The sequence below is a fragment of the Oxyura jamaicensis genome, chromosome 10 (genome assembly GCF_011077185.1).
Source record: "Oxyura jamaicensis isolate SHBP4307 breed ruddy duck chromosome 10, BPBGC_Ojam_1.0, whole genome shotgun sequence".
Lineage (NCBI taxonomy): Eukaryota > Metazoa > Chordata > Aves > Anseriformes > Anatidae > Oxyura > Oxyura jamaicensis.
This window is the reverse complement of record NC_048902.1, coordinates 9,834,109-9,852,871: the sequence shown is the minus strand read 5'-3', so window position 1 is coordinate 9,852,871 and position 18,763 is coordinate 9,834,109. Positions and strand designations below refer to the sequence as shown.

General features: G+C 41.6%; 1 protein-coding gene across 8 annotated transcripts in view; it reads left to right on the top strand.

Annotated features, from left to right (window-relative positions):
* NEO1 (neogenin 1) overlaps nucleotides 1-18,763 on the top strand; it is a 191,498-nt gene that overhangs the window by 84,536 nt on the left and 88,199 nt on the right. The window lies entirely within an intron of this gene.

The following is an 18,763-nucleotide window of genomic DNA, read 5'->3' as shown; positions in this document are numbered from 1 at the left end:
TTTTCATAGTCCTAAATATACTGTTGTTTTCAAGGAACTTGCCAGAAGATAAGAGCTGGGATAGTTATTTTGTAATACGGGGTTTTATTTTGTGTGTGCAATTGTTTTGTTTTCTCAGGAAAGCTATTTTAAATAGAAGCAGCACTGAAACATTGATAATGTTGATTTAAAAGCCTTTTATATAACCTGTGCAAATAAGATTTTTTTAATTGGAGCGTTACATTGGTTTAAGTTATTTCAGCTGGAATTTAATTGTGTGTCACACTGGTGACAGTATGCATTGTCCTTGTAAGACAATTGAGTTGTTTTACAAGGGATTGTGGTACAAGAAGGTTTGTCTTCATAGTAAGTCTTGAAGAGACTAAGAATAAATAATCATGGAGGAACTGCTAAGGAAGGCTTATCTATAGACAAAACCTTTGTGGCAAAAATACAATGTATTTTAGATTCTAATACCATGCAGTGTAATGCAAAGGCATCTTATTAGCAGAGTTCTTACTCTGTTTACACTCTCAACAGTGTATAAAAGTTTGTCATATTTTAGTAATTGAGGTGTATTTACTTTAGGTTGTACATGCCTTACCTGGCACTTGGGAAAAGGGCTGTGTTTCTGGTATAGAAGAACTGGAGAAGATTAGCTTGGGAGGAAAAAAAAAGGGGGGGGGTGCAAGCTTTCAAGGGGAGTTGACCAGTAAGCTATGTAACCATGTCCAGTTCTGTGTAAAACTGAACACTGACAAGGTGCAACATTTGTTGGTGAACATAGCAGAGGGAGTACTGTCCTGAGAGCATGTGGTGCTCACTTTTGCACTCTTCCCTCTTAGTTGCCTCCAATTAAGGCTTCACCTTGTGTTTTACTGCCACCTGCTCTGGGGACTGGTGTTACTATAGCTCTGCTTTGACTTGAAGTATTTTGAAAGCAAATTCTGGTCGTGCAGCAAAAGCCATTTCTCTTATCTTGGTTCTTGGGCTGAGGAATGAAGATAGGTGCTGTGTCTTTTTCAGTATTATGGGCTTCGTGATTCATTGCACTTTATGATGGTTTAATGTATCTCCTTGTGTGCTGTGTTTAATTCAGTTCCAAATTATCAATTTTACAGAATTGGCGTGAGGTTTTCAGTTTTATGGGCAGTGGCAGAAATTAATATTATTAATGGTATCATACAATTAAGCAAAGAAAATCAAAGATAGGACCAAGATTATAGCCTTAATGTAGGATATAGAGCCAGGTCACTTGGGGATAAAAGTGATCTTGAGCTCACTCTTTGCTACTTATCTAAACTAATGCAAGTAATTTCTTTTTTCCATTGTAACAATTTAGAATACATTCTGCCAATTCTTTTATGCTGAATTTCTCTTGTACACCCAGCACAAAAAAAATTGATTTCTTTTAATGCCTCAGTATTAAAATATATTGAAGATTACACAGATTGCATTTTGGAAGTTGCGTTTCTGGTTTTATTACTTAGTTCTAATCTTACTTAATTCTGCTTTACTTTGAGAGGTCACTGTAGAGAGTAATTGTATCTCTCCATTACTATAATTTGCTGAAGGGTTGAATAGTGTAACTGTTACCTGATGATTGTATCATTTTCTTCTAGAACAGAAAAATTGTCTCTTCTACCACCTACTAACTACATGATTTTGCTTAATATAGGCTTCTTCTGTCATTCCTAGGAATTAGTCTGGCAGAAGTTCATACAAGAAATCCAGGACTTTGGTATTTAATTTCCATGTCTCATCTATTTTTCTGCATCTCTTGAAGCACCCGGGTGTTTTTTTTTTTTGTTTGGAGATTTCAAAAGCATAATAGAAGTAGTACTACTGCAGTCAATCTCTTTTTTCTTTCCGATTAATATTTCATGATGGCAATTCAGTGAGTCATTTGTAAATCTCTACTTAGGTGTGGGTAAGGTGGCATTATTTGACAGTGTTAGGACAGCTAAAGTGAAATGGCGTTCCTGTTGATGACTCTTAACTGAGATTTCCCTGCAGCGCAAGATGCCAACTGATATTTTTGCAGGTAGTTAGAAACAACCATTTTATCCAGTTGTAAGCTTAAATTGTGCATGGAGTGAAGAGAGTGCTCACTAATGGTTGGTCTTGGAACAAAGCAACTTTTCTGTAACCTTTCATATGGATACGAACCCTGGAAGCTCACATGCGTTCTCCTTGATGCGATACGAGTGGCAGCAAGCTGCTGTGCATCCTCTACTTTGGGGTGAGATGCACACCTGGCTGCAGGGATGGAGTCGCTGCCCTTCATCCCCCAAGGGTGGCATACCTTCTCCTGCCTCACGTCTAAACGCATGCTGTGCTCCGCTGGTGAGGAACTGGTAAATTCTGCTGTGCTGCTTGTGCTTTTGCACAAGGGAAATGGGAGATAGCTTATTTCTAACTGCACACAAATACATGAACTGAACAGCCCTGTAATGTCATGCCTTTCTGTTAAATTTGGCATCATTTAAATTCAGATAAATGTTACCTTCAAGTAATGCAGTTTACTCAGTTTTGATGACACTTAAAGATGCCATCTGTTTCCACGTGCTAGGAAGTAGTCCTTTGGACAGGCTAGCCTTTGTAATTAAAAAAGTGTTAGTGGAGCTTTATATAGTGCTAATATTTATTTTTTAAAGTACTTGATTTAGTTTCTTTACCCGTATTGCAGAAGGACTGAACCTGGAAAAATGGCTTTAACTGGAAATGATTATACAACTTAGCTATAAAGGTATTTAAGGGTTGAGGAGTATATTCTAAAAAAAAAAATAAATCCATTATCCCTTTATCTATTGGAGTTAGAGTTGGGAAATCTTTTTTTTATTATTATTATTATTCAGAGGATGGTGGAAAATGAATGGAATATTTTGAAGACTGTTTTAGGAATATCCATAAGCAATACAGGTTCTAAGAATACCGGAAGAAACGGTATTTTGCTACTGGTAGAAGTAATAGTGGCACTGAAAGTGTGTTCAGCTGAGAAATCATGTACATTTTAGGAGGGGTTGGATAGAAGAAGAAAGCATGTTTTCTATATAGCTTACACTTTTGAGGAAGCCAAAAGAAAGAATTGTAAAGGAAGACCTGTTTTTTCTCATTAGTAATGTTCTTTGTACCTTTACCTGTGGAACATCTTTGAATTTCAGCTCTCTGCTATGTCTGGATAGTCTAGGGTACAAAGATTTGTTTTGATAAATGTTCAGGAATTTCAGAATGATGAAAATCTCAAGTTCATCTTGGAAGATGATGGTATTTATTTAGCACAGCTTCTATCAGCTGCAAGGAATTAATTCCGTACCTCCTGCTGAGTGACCCAAACTGTTCCACGGGAATAGTGGGCACTGCCTCCACATTTCTTTCCTCCCGAGGCCCTGCTGTCATCTACTGGTTCAGCTGCTTTTTGTGAGGTAGCCTTATTTAACCTCAGCAGATGCTTTTAGGCTGGTTTGGTTATTTTAGATAACCAAATGGGTTAGGTAGCCATTGCCTGAACAGCTCAAGGATGGATCTGCTGGAAGTGCCTTTTTCTGGCATTTTATTTGAAGAGAGGTGCACACTGCCCCTGAGTACGGAGGCACCTTGTCAGCAAGCTCACCAGACTGCTCTGCTCCAAATAGTTACAGAAAATACAGGTTTCTGGTTACATCTATGCAGTTTGAGATTTCACATGCCCATGATTCCTGCATCGTGATTTTGACTTGCACATTCAAGAAGCGCTTTGAACCTGGAAGAAAACATGAAATGTCCTGGGGGAAGACCCACGGCTGGGGAAATCCTAACCCCTAAAGGTTGATGCTTCTGAATCCCATCCACATCTGAGATGGTCTTCAGGGACAGGTATGAAACAGATAAAAGGCGTGTGCTGCTCTGTGCTTTTCTTCAAGTTACTCTTTGGTACAAAACTCAGTGTGTGGGCATGGTCTCAGACCAAGTAACTTGTGGGTACCATTGCCAGGGTAGGGTATTTCCTGGTAGGTTAGGCAATAACTCGATGTCCGAAAACCTTTGGTATGATGTCAGATTTCTGTTAGCTGTGTTGACAGCATTCTTGCCCTTCCTGTCAGCAGGAGGAATAGTGCTGGGTCCCGGCTTTATTTACAACATGTGTAATGGGTTGAGAGCGCTGGAAAAATCTGTTGTGCTCTCACCAGCAATGAAAGAATCTGTAGTATTTCCGTGAGATAAGAGTGGAAAGTGGTGAAAGAAAAGTTGGGGAAACAGTAGTAAATGTATTGAAAATGCTGTCGGCTGGCTTCTGTTCAGTCTGAATCTTGTGGCCTGGAAGAGCCATAGTGGCAGTGAAATACCGGGAAGGTTAGAAGTTCATTCTTCATCTGGGAAATATTTCAAATTTATTACCATGCCCAGAACCCCTGGGAGTTCTGTAAATACTGTGACGCGAGTTGGATCGCTGTGTGAGCTTCCTGCCGCCTGTCTTGGTACTTATATTGTAGATAATGAGTTTAGGGGGAGTTTTCTCTGTGTTGAAATATTTACTGCAGGTAATTCTGAATTGCAAAATAATAAAACAACAAAACACAATTCCATTTTCATTTTTCCTTAGAACATTGATATGGCAGGTCTGAAGTCTTTAAAATGAATCACTGGGTACTTCCTGATTGTGTGAGAAGATTTAGAGTTGTCCTTTTTTTGCTATCTGTATTATTACCTTTCATTGGTCTTTAGTTGTAGAAAGCTGGCTCTTCAGTCACCTGTGGCAGCAATCAGTGTCTGAATGCATCTTAAATGCCGTGCTTTAAATGCGTTACTGTGTTGATGTACCAAAATTAAAAGGGAAGTCTTATTTTAGGTATCTTTAGGGGTAAATTTCAGGTTGCTCATGGTAGTAGTCTGATCACTGTCTCATCTGTGCTGCCGGAGCAAATTGTATGGAGGGGGAAAAAAATCATATGTGGAAGTGCTTTGATAAAATTATCAATTTTGTGCTTTGAAAAGAAATGCCTTAAATATTTTCGGTGTAGCTTAAAAGCTTTATGCTAATGAAGAATCCTTATTCTAGCAAAAAATATGTAAGTTACGGTGTTTTTCCTGCTGTGTGAGAACACCTTTCTTTGTACTTTCTGTGCAAGTGCTGGGTAGTAATTTAGATAATAAAAGAAATCCAGATAAAGTCTATATTTTGTCTAGCCAGTAGGTTTTAAATTGATAGTCAGTGACACAAATCAGATTTGAAAAGATTGTTGTTAGAGCACAGCACAAACTGTAGCTGGTTTGTGGTCGAGGTGATACCAGCAGGAACGTTACGCCGTCAGTGCAGCATACCTAATTGCCTTGCCAGGGGCAGAAACATCTGAGACAGTGACATTTGCTTTCTACACTTGAGGCAAGGCTTGGTGCACCCAAAAGAAGACATGCATTTAGTTTTCAGGATGACTGCTTCTGAAGATGAATGAAATCGGAGGTTTTGTATCTTCAGGTAATCTCTGCTTTTCTTTGCCCTCTGTGGAGGGCCTGTCCAGTGTTTTAGTAGGGTATGGGTGTCCTGTGGTACTAATCGCATGCTGAGCCAAGTAACCACAGTTGAGGTTTGCAGATGACTGTGCTTTGGTACTTTTCTGAAGACCAAAATACCTTCAATTGTTACTGTTCAACTCCACTTACGACAAATAGGGTTGCGATTTAAGTCTGGACTATCTGGTGTGATTGCTTTCCCTTGAAGAGCCCACCATACCCTTTCTAACTTCTCACAAAATGTTGAAAAAGTATGCACAACAATTGTGGAAGGAGGAGCCTTAACATCTTAAACAGTGTTAGATTTGTCTTCCTAAAGTACATCTGATAAGATCTCATCTGCAGCAGGTACTTCGATAAGAGATGATGCCGTCCTCCTCAGGAAACCGTAGCTGTTGGGAAAGTGCATTAAATCGTGTAACAGCAGAATAATACATTGGGGTGATTCTTACTTTTACATTAAGCTTCCATTATTATTGGAAACAAATCTCGGGAAGAAATCCGAACCTACAGTGAAAATTGCTAAAAACCTTTCTCATACCTTCTAGATTATCATTATTGATTTCTGTTTCTAATTAAGCTCTGTGCTGTATCTTGATAATAGGCAGCACTTCAATTACAGGTTCAGAAGATGCTGCATTAAACCTGCTGCTGTCAGAGGCTCATATTTGGGACACAGTATTCTGTCCTGGTTATCTCAAAACTCTGGCTGGGGAAGCTATTAACACTAAAAAGAATACTTAAGCTTTGTAGTCGTTCTTCTGCTGAAACTGTAACGTGACTTCCATTAATGATCTTTGCTCAAGTGATACAAAAGAAATACAGTCAGATGAGTCTGATGCAGGGAAGGTGTTGGAGCTAACTCAGTGTAACACTGGTCAGTATGTCTGCACTTCACCACAGTAGCTGAAAAGACTTTGTAGTGGTCCTTGCTGCTCTTCTGAAGTATGGTTTCATGTTTATGGTGTTGTATAATTTTGTATTCAAGGAGATAATATGAATATAGGTACAGTTTTCAGTGATTTCTGCCTATGTGACTGAAATTCTTGTTCAACTGTCACATTACTAACAAAAAACTTCTCAAGAAATACTTAGAAACATGCATGGATTTGGAGGGACAAGATCATACCATTTTTCTAAGACTAGCTCAGGCTTTACCTGGTGACCAAGCATGCCCATCTAGATGTGAGAAATCATTTTTAATACTACATGTAAACTCTCACAAGGCTAACGTGTTCCTTACATCCCGCAAAACATCACATTTCTGTGATACTTAAAGGTACTGTGGTCTACCTTCTGCTGCCCACTACTATTTCACAGGCTGAGCAGAACCCCTGTCCCAGCTCGCAGCTGCTCCTCTGCAAAATCTTACTCTGTAGTTGGTGAACTGTTGTAATTTTTTTTGTATGATCTCTTTCTAAGACCAGGAGGGCTGTTTGCCCTGTTCTCATGCAATGGGGGAGGCAGCTGCCCTTGGTGCTGGTGGTGTGCATTCAGGCAGAGCCCGACTCCTGGGGTGGGGTCGAGAGCTGGAGCCCCCAGGGCAATCTTTGAGACAGGGCACGAAGACGAGGGATGTGTCGGTGCCCTGCGGAGAGCTGCAGCCTTCTGGCACCAGCCACCTGCAGGCCCCTCCAGCTGGCCTGGCGGCTTTGCAGACCAGGCACTTGTTTCAGTAATAGCTTGGGTTTGGTTTAAGCCTTTGTGTGGCTGAGGTGGCATGTTCAGCTATCAGAGCATGATATTCCCCTGCAGATAGACTGGGGAGAGGAACTGGGAACGGGTGTAGTGCCTCTGCAAAGCTGCCGGCACCAGGCAACGTGTGTAAGCCCAAAACGGATCCCACTCGTTGATGATCTGGCAATGCCACGCTCCCATCACATCCAGAAGCACCAGGTCCCAGCACTTGCTCCTCCTGGCAGTGGCGATGTGCCACCAACAGGCGGGTGGGACCATGCGTGTGGCAGCACTGTGCTGGGGACGAGCTCTAGGGAGCAACCCAGACCGTTAATTAGGAGGTTCTTCTGCATGGAACATCTGTAACTTGCTAAACAACAGGATTACATGCGGAGAAACTTTATTTGTTACGTGGTGATGTATAGTTTACAAACAGATTTTAGTGGCACCAAAAGAAGCAATCACAAAGCAGCCCTGAACGGGGAGGTGTTAGGGGGACAAAGATGAGATCCATCTGGAAAAGTGTCCATAACTGAATTACAGCTGGGAGGTTATGCCTCAGAAGTGCACATGCAATGAAGATGAGGTTCACCATGAACTTAAAATAAATAATAAAAACTTTGTGATTAATTTTTATATATATCAAATATATGTAGAGAGAATACCATTAAGAAAGCCCAAACTAAATTATCAGTAAGCCATACAATTCACACAAATGGTTTTCCTTGTAAATGTTCTTGAGTAATCCTTGGGGATAATGAAAATGTTACTAAATTAAGCAGCAGTGGCTTAAATATCTACAGTGTAGAAACTGATATTGAACTAAGGGAATTGTAAAAGCTGGTTTCTCTTTCAGCTAGAATTTCTAATAAATTAAGATCATATTAATGGGGGTTTGAACCAGCTGCTGCCTTATGGAAAGAAAGACATTCTACCACAGAATGGCTTTTAAAAAAACTGTAAGCTAAGGTTGCTATCAATAACTTTGTTGGCCTGGACCACCGGTTAGAAAGATGCACAATTCTGCTTGAATTTCATATTTAGATTTATTTCCTCTTCTCCCAGTTCAAAATGTATTTCAGTAAAGGCTTGTTAAATCAGACATCTGTTTCTGAAGACCATTTTTCATGGGAGCTTTGAGCCCAGGCTGCAGGACAGAGGGTGAAACAGCAACAAACCACCAAACCTGACAGATGCTCATTGCATCCAGGTTTAGGCCTGTGTGAGATCAGAGGCTTTCAACACAGTCCTCAAGACTTTCAGCCCTTTTTGGGGCAATGAGGCACTATTTAGCTAACACACACACAGGACAGATGGCTAAAGCTAGAGCAGTATGGATGCTCTAGCATTGAACACACTGTCCTTTCTGTCTTTTGTCGCCGTTATCTCCATCAAAGGCACCCCATCTTATCATTAACTTGTTGTCTGTGGGTTGAGTAGGTGTCCTTATTGCTTATCTGTTGCAGAAAAGGATGTTTGCTAGGTCAGGTGCTATGCTTACAAAACATACAGTTCTTAAGTCTAAGACGTGGACTAGTTGCAGGTCTCCAATATTCTGAATGTTGTAACCAGCGTTCTCATGAGGTGCTGACATACTGCAAACTGCAAAAAGTGTGCTGCTCTGGGTAGAAAACTCTGTTGCGTATCTATGCCGCTCGAGTTTTAGGTAAAGGAATTGCCTAGATTAAGAATGCCTGTAATTGTGAGTGCAGACATATTTCACAAATACAGATGTCATTTTGAAATCATGTTTGTTCTGTGTGTGTTGGGAAGCAGAAGTTGGATTAGGTGAAGACGTAAGCATACAAAAGGTTGGCAGGGGTTCCAGAATTGTGCTGTTGGATTTAAATCTGAAAACTCTGATCCCTTCTGTCTGTAGGCTCTGGCTGCCTGCAGCGCCAAAAGGAATCTGGGCAGGGGCACGGTGACCTACAGCTTAGAAATCCTAGGTATGAAGCTGAGGAAGCATGGGAGCCTGCCTCCTTTCCAAATAGTCCCGAATGGGGATGGTGTTATGATCAACTCAGAAACACATCCAGTTGTTACCCTATCCACTCCATCCGCCCTTTTCTCAGCTTTGCTTTAACAGAAGTGTTTTTTTCATGCTGTTGGTAATAACTCATGGCAGTTATTTTGGAACTGACTTACTCCTTCACTCTTGTTCTTGAGTCAGCCATGGCTGGTTGAGTAAACTCAACAAAATACCGTTACATTTAGTTCTTGTTACAAAAGGCTGTGTCTGCATGAGTAGTGATTTACTACTGGAGGAGCACTGCTTACACTAGGCAAGCCAAATGTGCCTTATGTGGTGTCTGCTGTACTAGCAAAGCTGTTTTTTTTTTTTTTCAGACCCCAGAAGGAAGAAAAGCTAAGAGAAGTACAGTTGTGTCAAAAAGCTACAGCCAGGGCTTCTACCCCACAGAAACCGTACCTCTGAGGCAGCCTAAATGCTGACAAAATCTGTAGTGTTGGTCTTACCTTAAATAAAAGTGGGATTTACCTGGAGTAAGATTTACTACTTTGACTCTGAAGTCAGTTACGCATTGATGAAGTGTGTATTGCTGATAATTAGGGACAAGAGGAGCTTTCTGCTGCACAGGCAGGCAGTCCTGCATAAATCAGCCTTCCTCTCCCTTTCCCTAGCTTTCATCAACTACATTGTGACTGCTTCCTTGCACTAAAATGCCTGTTTAAAGTAACAGATTTTTTTTTTTTTTAATTTTCAGAAAACATAGAGTGAAACCTGCCACCTCTATTACACCTAGTTTATACCTAGTTTCAGCTTGTTTCTGAGCAATGTGCTTTCCTTCAGATTGCTGAACAAAAAGATTGAATTCCCTGAATTGCCATATCCTGCAGGACATGGCACGGATACATGTGGCACGCTATGTGGAGCACACTGCTAGGTCCCCTGTGACTCTGGCAGGAGGAATAATTAACATTGGGTGGGAAGTTCACCCTCTGCACAACTGACCTGGGGCTATAACTCATAGGTTAATGTGGGAAAGGTAAGCCAGTCGATAGCTCAGCTTTTTTTCTAAGTGCATTTGAATACTTGCTAAGGATTGTAGGATATAGTAGATACAAAATAGAGTATACCTTTTATTATTATTATTTTTATTCCCTATCAAAAGACATGACACTTAAAATTGCAATTAAAAATAAAAGCTGAAGGATTCAGTAATAATTTTGAAATTGCCTATGCCAAAGACTTCCAAGAAATTTAAATGTGTGAACTAAGAAGCTCATTAAAATGCCTTCTTCCTCTAAGTGAGAACTCTTTTTATAGAAATCGTGCCCTAAATGGCAAGTATTTTCCTCTGTACATCAGGGTCATCCTTCTGTGTTTAATTGGTTGAATCAAGCTTTGATTCTTGGATTTATAGGTTGTCCTAAGTTTTTTTTTTCCATTTCAACAGACACTTGTGCATTGTTTTTGTACCCCCAAAATGTGAGATGGAATCTGAAGGTGAGTAAAATGGAAATGCTGAAGAACACCATGCATTACTTAGATAGTCTCTAGGGAGAGACCATAACATAAAGTAAAGGCATACTTTCTTTCAAGTTAATTTTCGTGGTAGTTAAGCTGACTCTCATAGTACAAGATAATTTATCTCTCTAATGGGAGGTAGATTATTGCAGTTACTAGATGTCATCTTATAAAAAACAGAGTCCTTGGAAGGGAAGTTTATCCCAAAGTTACAAAGATGAAACATTTCTGTAATTTGTTGTAAGGAGATAGGTTATCTGTGGTGACTTGTTCCCTAAACAGTCTTGCAGTTAATTAGTTCCTCTTTGTGATGAGAATAATTTAAAAGAAAACACCATGGAGTTCTCATTCCACATTAAACACGACTTCTTTAGTTACAGTGACAAGTTAAATTAAGCATAGTGTTTTGCATTAGATGTGAAGACCTTTGAGGCAGGTGTGATTTCTGTATTAAAGTTGCATGCTCTTCAGCGGCACGTCTGAGGCTTCCCTTTAGAAGGAAGGTGGAAGGATGCTGAGCATCCTGCTGGTAAGGTGATGTGAGCAGGATGCACAATAACATGTGGAAGGAAACCAGGTGCGCAGCAAACCACTTGGTGGTTAGGTAATGGCAGGAGGATGTTTTCATATTGACTCTTTTTTTTCTAACCAGCCCTGATTTCCAGCAGCCCTGCTAGTCGTCTTTGTTTTCAAGTGATGACTCCAAGATTTCTTTTCCTATGGCCTGTTGCCCTTGCACCCTTAGGAGGTTGGGTGTCGCCACAGTGTATTGAAGACTTGAGAGTTCAAACACGACCCCTTGGGGCTGCTACTGTCACCTTGCTGCCATTGGTGAGCCAATAGCTGGAACGTAGGCTTCCTAAAGAGGTCTCCCTATGAAAGAGTAACTGTATTGACTGCAGCAGTGATAGGCATGCAGGTCACATCTTCCAGAAAAGTATTTCTTACAAGAAAGACCTGGATCTAGGTACTCAGGGAGCAGTTCAACTAGGTAAGGCAAGGTTGCTTTTTGTACTGATGTTGCAGAATAGAATTGTAGGGCATGTGGAAGTGTTAGCAACCTTTGAAAACAGTCACGCTTCATGCTCTGTAATGCATCTAGCTCAAGAGTATTTTGGGCCTCCAACTTCACATTAATTTTCTTTGTTTATTCCAATAGGATATCTTTAAGAAATGAGTGATGCAATTCATATTTGCAAGTCTGCCTACTGTCTTCTGAGAACCTGAGGGCAGCAATGAAGCAAAAAGGCTAAAGTGCAATTTAAAATGTCAGCCTTCTGTAATAAAAATCTCTTCTGAGTTGAGTTCAGCAGTTCATAGCTTCTGAGGGTTGAGTAAAGCTGTTAAGGATATGTTTTTAGTAAATTTAAATGTTTTGCTACACGTTGTGTGCAATGCTTTGGGGAGAATGTTTAAAATACCATTTTGCCATTTCAGTCCCCTTCTGGGAAACAATTTTTCTTTGCCTTTTCAGTACATGTAAAATTAATAACTTTGTTTATTGACAGTGTCACTGACAACATAGCTCTGAATTAGAGCATTTATCTGTTGCCCTCTTGCTTCCTTTAGTACATCCTGAAATGCCACATGAACAGATTTTTTTAGGAAGGCATTCTGGTGAGAAAATAATGGAAAACTAGAACGCATGAGTAACATCCTGCTGCATTCTCTTTGATGGAGAAAACACATAAGGCCCAAATAATTGTACATTAAATAATTAGCTGAAAGTTTTGTTTTGGAAACCTGTCACAGAATTTATGTGGAGCGGGAAGGAAAGAAAAACCCAATGACACTGGAGGCTTTGTGAAGATGAAAGAAGAGGTTTTGTTGTACGAGATCAGGCTAGAGGGGTTTCCTGAAATGTAGTGTGTCTGTCCTGGGCATCGATCAAAGATTTCCTTCCAGTCATAAACTCAATCTGAACATTGCAGGGTTATTGTTCTCCTAATTCGCTTAAGTTATCATTAGTGTGCTTAACCATTATAGGACTGATTTTTCAGAGCTGCTAATCTCCCTGCTACTACTTGTGATTGTGACTGGAATAGCATTGGCATCGATTTGGAGGATTACAGGCAGAGAACTGAGGATTTCAACAATTAACCTACTAACTTCTGTGAAATTTAGCTGGATTGTAAGCAAGTGCAATAGCATAGAAGTAAAGATTTCATGATGCCTCTTAGGTGGATTCCCCTGGCTGTTTTATTCCTGTAGTACTGTTCATAAAACTCTGCATCATGGTAATGATACATTAATGTTAAATTTCAGTACTTGGGGAAAAATGATGTGATTTCAGATCTTAGGCTAGTTCTTCTCTTTGCAGAACTCGAGCTTGGCTTCCTTGGTTTGAGATTGGATTATAATTGTTGGTTATTGTTTTCCATAGCTACCATTTTTCTGTACTTCTATTTGAAGTTGAATAGTGTTTTCCTGTTTGCCTAGAATAGCACGGAGATGTGTAAAAACTTTATTCGAAAGAGTGTTTTTCCTTTTCACTGAAATAGTGATTCTTTATTGGACCACTTCGAGAAAAAACACTAAAGGGCATAACATACCCTGTTAGCTTGGTTCTAGGCAAGGACTGGTGCTTTATGCTAAGATGGTCTCTGACTTAAGAAACTGAAATTTGAATAATCCAGATTTTTAATCACTTCTTCCTAAATTATTAACAATTACTGGTTTGTATCAGTATTAGGAAGGCTCCGCAGTCTGTTTCTGGTTGCTAGGAAGGATTATTTTCTAAAATACTGAACTTAGAAAATTTGTTTGATGGATAAGGATATCTCAAATTCATAATGTCTTCCTTGACTACTTAATACGCCCATAAATTCCAACATAAATAACGCTAGAAATCTGAAAGATTAATTAGAAGATGTGCTTTTGTGCAACTGATCATACAGTTTACAGCTCGATTGCCTTATTAGTTCTTCTTTTTGTATCTTTACACAGCTAAATTGTTTAGGAACTGATGTTTTGCCACAAAACCAAATGTGGTACAGCACAGGGTTGTAGTGCCCTGGTGTTTCTGTTCCGTCATTGAAAGATAGTCCAGATCAGTCCCTCCTCTAACTCAACTCACATCTAAATTTGTAAGATTTTTATCTTTCAGTGCTGCAAAATGCTTTTTTCTTCTTAGGGTTTGCCATATGGGCTGAAATAGTCTGCAAGATGAAAACAGCCAGTTCCCCTCAGGCAGGGCAGCCTGTGCTTTGGGACTGCACTTGCTGTAACTCAGTTTGAAGAGCTCTGCTTGTGTGTTCCCTTGGCAAAGACCGGCTGGTGGAGGGCCTGTGGCCTTCTCCTTACCCTGCTGAGCAGCGTGTCAGCGTTACGCCTCCTGCTGCACAGCTTTTGGGAAAAACATGAGCGCAGAAATACAGAAGTGGCTGTGCTAGACCAAGCGACAGGCTCTTGTATTTGGTGTCTTGTTCCAACTGGTGTCCACAAGCAGATGGCTGAGAGGATTTATGTAAAGGGTAGAAATACATGTTGCTTCCCTTGAGTATATGGTCTCACTCATCACTTGGGATGAGACTGATGGGACTGGGATCTCAGACTGGGGATTTTCTGAGCCACATGTGGTTTCTCCATTATTTAGCAATCCCCAGTAGATTTCTTTCCTATTAATCAATCTGTCCCCCCAAACCCATTTAAACATCTTGTATCCACAGCATGTCATGACACTGTGGGGACCAGCACCATCTTGTTGTTTTGCACCAGTCACGTTAACATAGATTTATTTAGTAATTTTCTTAGCTTGTTGGAATTTGTTCTTATTCTCCCCACCAGCCCATGCTTGATTTTGTAGGCCTTTGTTGTATCCCTTTAGTTGTTTCAGACTGCAGTCCTAGATGTTTACTTGTTCCTTTATATGGAAGCTGTTATTGAAGTGGATTGTAATTAAGGTTATTTTGGGGATTTGTAAATTAGAAGAGACTTTGATGTGAAGATAGGTCCGCATGCATTGATCTGGAAATGAAGCGATTGGATAACTCTTAATTGATGAGCAAGCCTGCAGAATTTGTGTCTTTGCAAGCTAAAAAAGGGAAGGCACAAACTCACCAGCTCTTCTTTGGTCTCGATCAAAAAAAAAATATCTTTCCTAGTGGGTGATTGCTGGGGAAATGCCTAGTTTGCAGTAGTGTGCTGCTGGAAGTTTGCGTCGTACTTCTGTAGAGATGAGAGGGACCTGCTGAAGCAGTCGATCCAATCAATTATTTTTACCGTTTGCAGACCTAGTTCGCTTTATTTTTTCCCAAGTGAACTGCACCGGTCTGTATCCGGCAAGTAAACAGTTTAATATTGGATATTATCTTAAAATCACGATCCTGGCCTCTGCCAGCTTCTGAGTCTCCTGCACACGAACTTACTGCCCCATTGTGGAGGCTCCACAGGCAAATATTCAAAAATAAGTAATTTCAAGGCTAGGATTGTTAGCTGTCTTAAATCTGTCATCTCCTCCTTCCTGCTTGTTATGGGAGGAAGTTACGAAAATCTTGAACTAAGTGTTCTCGTACTGCTTCTTGACAGGATCTTACCACTTTGTGCAGCGCATAAACTTCAGAGTACTAATTTACTGAGAAAATATTCAATATTTGATTTTTCTTCTTATTTGGGGGATAGTACCATGATTTATTTATTGTGCTCAGCTCAAATCCATATTTATTTCTGTTTTGGTATTCAGCACTGTGGAATCTGAATCATTCATAACCACTAATGAATGTATTTTTGCACTCTGCTGAAATGAAGTGGTATGGAATTCATTTTAGAAATTGACTGAGACATAGAAAAATTAAGATGAAATGTATCCAGCTGTTTCAGTGCCCAGTTTGAGATGCTTAAACATTGATTTTTCAGAATATGCGTCCCTTAATACATCCCTTTAGAGCTGTGATTGGCGGCACGAGCTTGAGACCGGTCAGCAGCTTCCTTCCCTCTCTGTCTGTCACCTGTCAAAAACTGGATTTGCTTGATCCCTGCCACTTAGGCAGGGAGGATAACCAAGGACACGCATCTTCTGTGTGCCAGGCAGTGGGGGGCTCTTTGGGTTGGGGGAGCAGGTAGAAATGGGAGACTTAAGTCCATTTTCTGAGGATACCTGAGGAGGAGACTGGCCTTGCTGGGCACCTCTCACCGAATTTCTTCCAGTGTTGCTCTGATGTCCCAGCCTGTCCCCGAGCCTTCTCACCTGCCACGTTCATCACTGCCACTCTCCAGTCCCTCTTCTCTCTCTTGGCATCCCCTTTCTCACATCCATCTCTGATGAAAACAACAAAAAAAATCAAAATAAATCAATTTTTTCCTTCACTGATCAAACAGATTGTAGTGGGTTTATGTGGCAAGGTTTTGGTAGCAGGGGGCCATAGGGGTGGCTTCTGTGAGAAGGATCTAGAAGCTGCCCCATGTTTGGTAAGGGCCCCACTGCTGACCAGAACTAAGCCAATAAGTGATGTTGTTTGCGCCTCTGTGAGAGCAGATTTAAGACAGGAAAAAAAACCACTGTGCCACACAGCAGCTGGGAGAGTGAGAGGAGTGAGGAAAGCCTTGCAGGCGCCAAGGTCGGTGAAGAAGGAGGGGGAGAGGTGCTCCAGGCGCCGGAGCAGAAGTCCCCTGTGGCCTGTGGTGAAGACCATGGTGAAGCAGGATGTCCCCCTGCAGCCCATGGAGTACCACGGTGGAGCAGGGTTCCATGCTGCAGCCCATGGAAGAGACCACGGTGGAGCAGGTGGCCCTGCACTGACGGAGACTGCAGCCTGTGGAAGACCCCTGCCGGAGCAGATTCCGGGCCGGACCTGCAGCCCGTGGAGAGGAGACCACGCAGGAGCAGGTGACCTGGCAGGAGCTGCTGCCCGTGGGGGACCCAGGTTGGAGCAGTTTGCTCCCGAGGGATGGACCCCGTGGTACGGACCCATATCTGGAGCAGTTCTTGAAGAGCTGCTGCCTGTGGGCAGCCCACGCCGGATCAGTTCAGCAAGGACTGCATCCCGTGGGTGGGACCCCACAGCACAGGGGACGAGAGTGACCAAGAAGGAGCGGCAGAGAAGAATTTCCATAGACTGACCATAGCCCCCATTCCCCCATTCCCCTGCACCGCTCAGGGGGAGGAGGTGGAAGAGGGTGGATGGGGGGGGAAGGTGCTTTTGGTTTCTTTCCTTTGTTTCTCACTTCTCTAGCTCGTTCGTAATAGGCAATAAATCTTACTATCTCCCTATGCTGAGTCTGTTTTGCCCATCACAATAATTACTGCGCGATCTCCTTGTCCTTATCTCAACCCTTGAGCCCCTTTCATCGTATTTTCTCCCTGTTCCTCTTTGAGGAGGGGGAGTGAGAGAGCGGTTGTGGTGGAGCTCGGTCGCCCACCCGAGCAAAACCATCACACAGATCTGAACCCTTGTAGACTTAGAATTTGAGGTTTTGAAAAATGCAGTTCAAGGAAGAAAATGCCTGAGGAATTTTTGCCAGGTTCACATTTTGACAAGTCGTAAAGTTGTTATTACCAAGGCACTCAGTTGTCATTTGGTGTAGGTGGAGGCACCAGCCATGCCTGTAACAGTAATTCAGAGAACAGCCAGACCTTTGTTCTACATCTGGTAGAAAGGCTGGTCTCTAGCTGTCACAGAATGGCATGGTGGTGGCATCGTAGTGTTTACCACTGCGTTAATTGTGGTAGTCATCTTTAAAAAGTCCATGCTACAGTAATAAATGAGTAGGGATAAATAGTGTGATAGAGCAAGCACTTCACTGAAGACCAAAACCTTTGGGTCAGTAAGTTTGAACTAGTGTGTCACGACACATCTGCTTTAAACAATTGCTTTAAACTTACCTTTCAGGTAGGAAAGCATCCCTATATCTAGCACAAGTATTCGTAAATGCCAGAAGTAACGTTGTTTTCATTTTGCACAGCGACCAAAGTGGTGCTGCAGATCCTTTCATTAAATAGTTTGAATGGGGGATGCGCATTTGTGGCTTTTAGACGGAGGTGTTTTAGCAAGCTGGGGGGAAATCTGAGCAGAATCATCATCTCCTGTGGTTCTCCTGCAGCTTGGCGTATGGGAGCTGGGGTGGTAGAAACCTGGAAGTGCAAACTCTGAAGGTTCAGTGGTTCAGCTTTGTGCTGGAAACTGGGAACTGAGGGCCCAGAGGCTTCAGGCCTTCATCTTGCAGAGGGCTGTGCCTGCTGCCTCTTCGCCTTGTGTTCTTTGAGTACAGAATTAGGGCTGTGGAATTCAATAAAATTTTCATTGCCTTTGGTACTGCTGTAAGAAATTTAAATTTTGATGAGCATTCTTGTTGTTCAGATGTTTCCATGGTACTTGGAGTAGATTCAGGGTCAAACAAGCTTGATTTCCGCTACAAGGACTGGAGAAGGAAGGCTTAGTTAAACACAAATAATGCATGTAATATTTTTTGCATTCCTGATTAATTATTTTTTTCTTAAAAACTTATAATAAAAAAATAAAATCCTGGAAATTACCTTAGGTTTGCTTTGAATGATAATCTATAATAGCTACTGCTAAGCACCGTGGAGGAGTTGTACTCTAATTTTTTACAATAGACAAGCTTTTACAGTGTGATCTGCTTATCTTAATACAGAAATGTCATCTCTGTTTGTCTTGAGCTCTTCCTTAATTGTAAAGTTCACCACTGATAACGGCATGTGAATTCCAGAGTGTGGGTTCGGAAGTTTTTTCAGTGTGTCCATACACAAAAGCTGGGCTCAGTGTTAACAAAAGGAAATAAATGTTTGATATTTAAATAGTGGGTTTTACTACACGGACAGGAGGAGAGATGAGAAGTGCAGATGGTATTGAGGCATCATCTACTGAAAGTAACAAACTCCTCACGTAAAGGGAAACAATTCAGATAAGCTCAAGGGGGAGGTGTGTGTGCGGGGAGTCTAAATCAAAAACACACCTAAAGAAAAATCATCAGTGTCAGACTGAAACAGGAGGCACAGAAATGAAAGCAAGCTTTCCCTTGGAAGAAAGGACACTGAACAACGTGCCATTGCTCGTCTGCATTCAGTAAGGGCTCAGCTGTGGGGGAAAGCTGCCTGCTGCCCCCTGACAGCTGGGGGCTGGCACTGCCCCGCAGGGTCTCCTAGGCAGGGCCCCTGCCTCAGGTGCCACC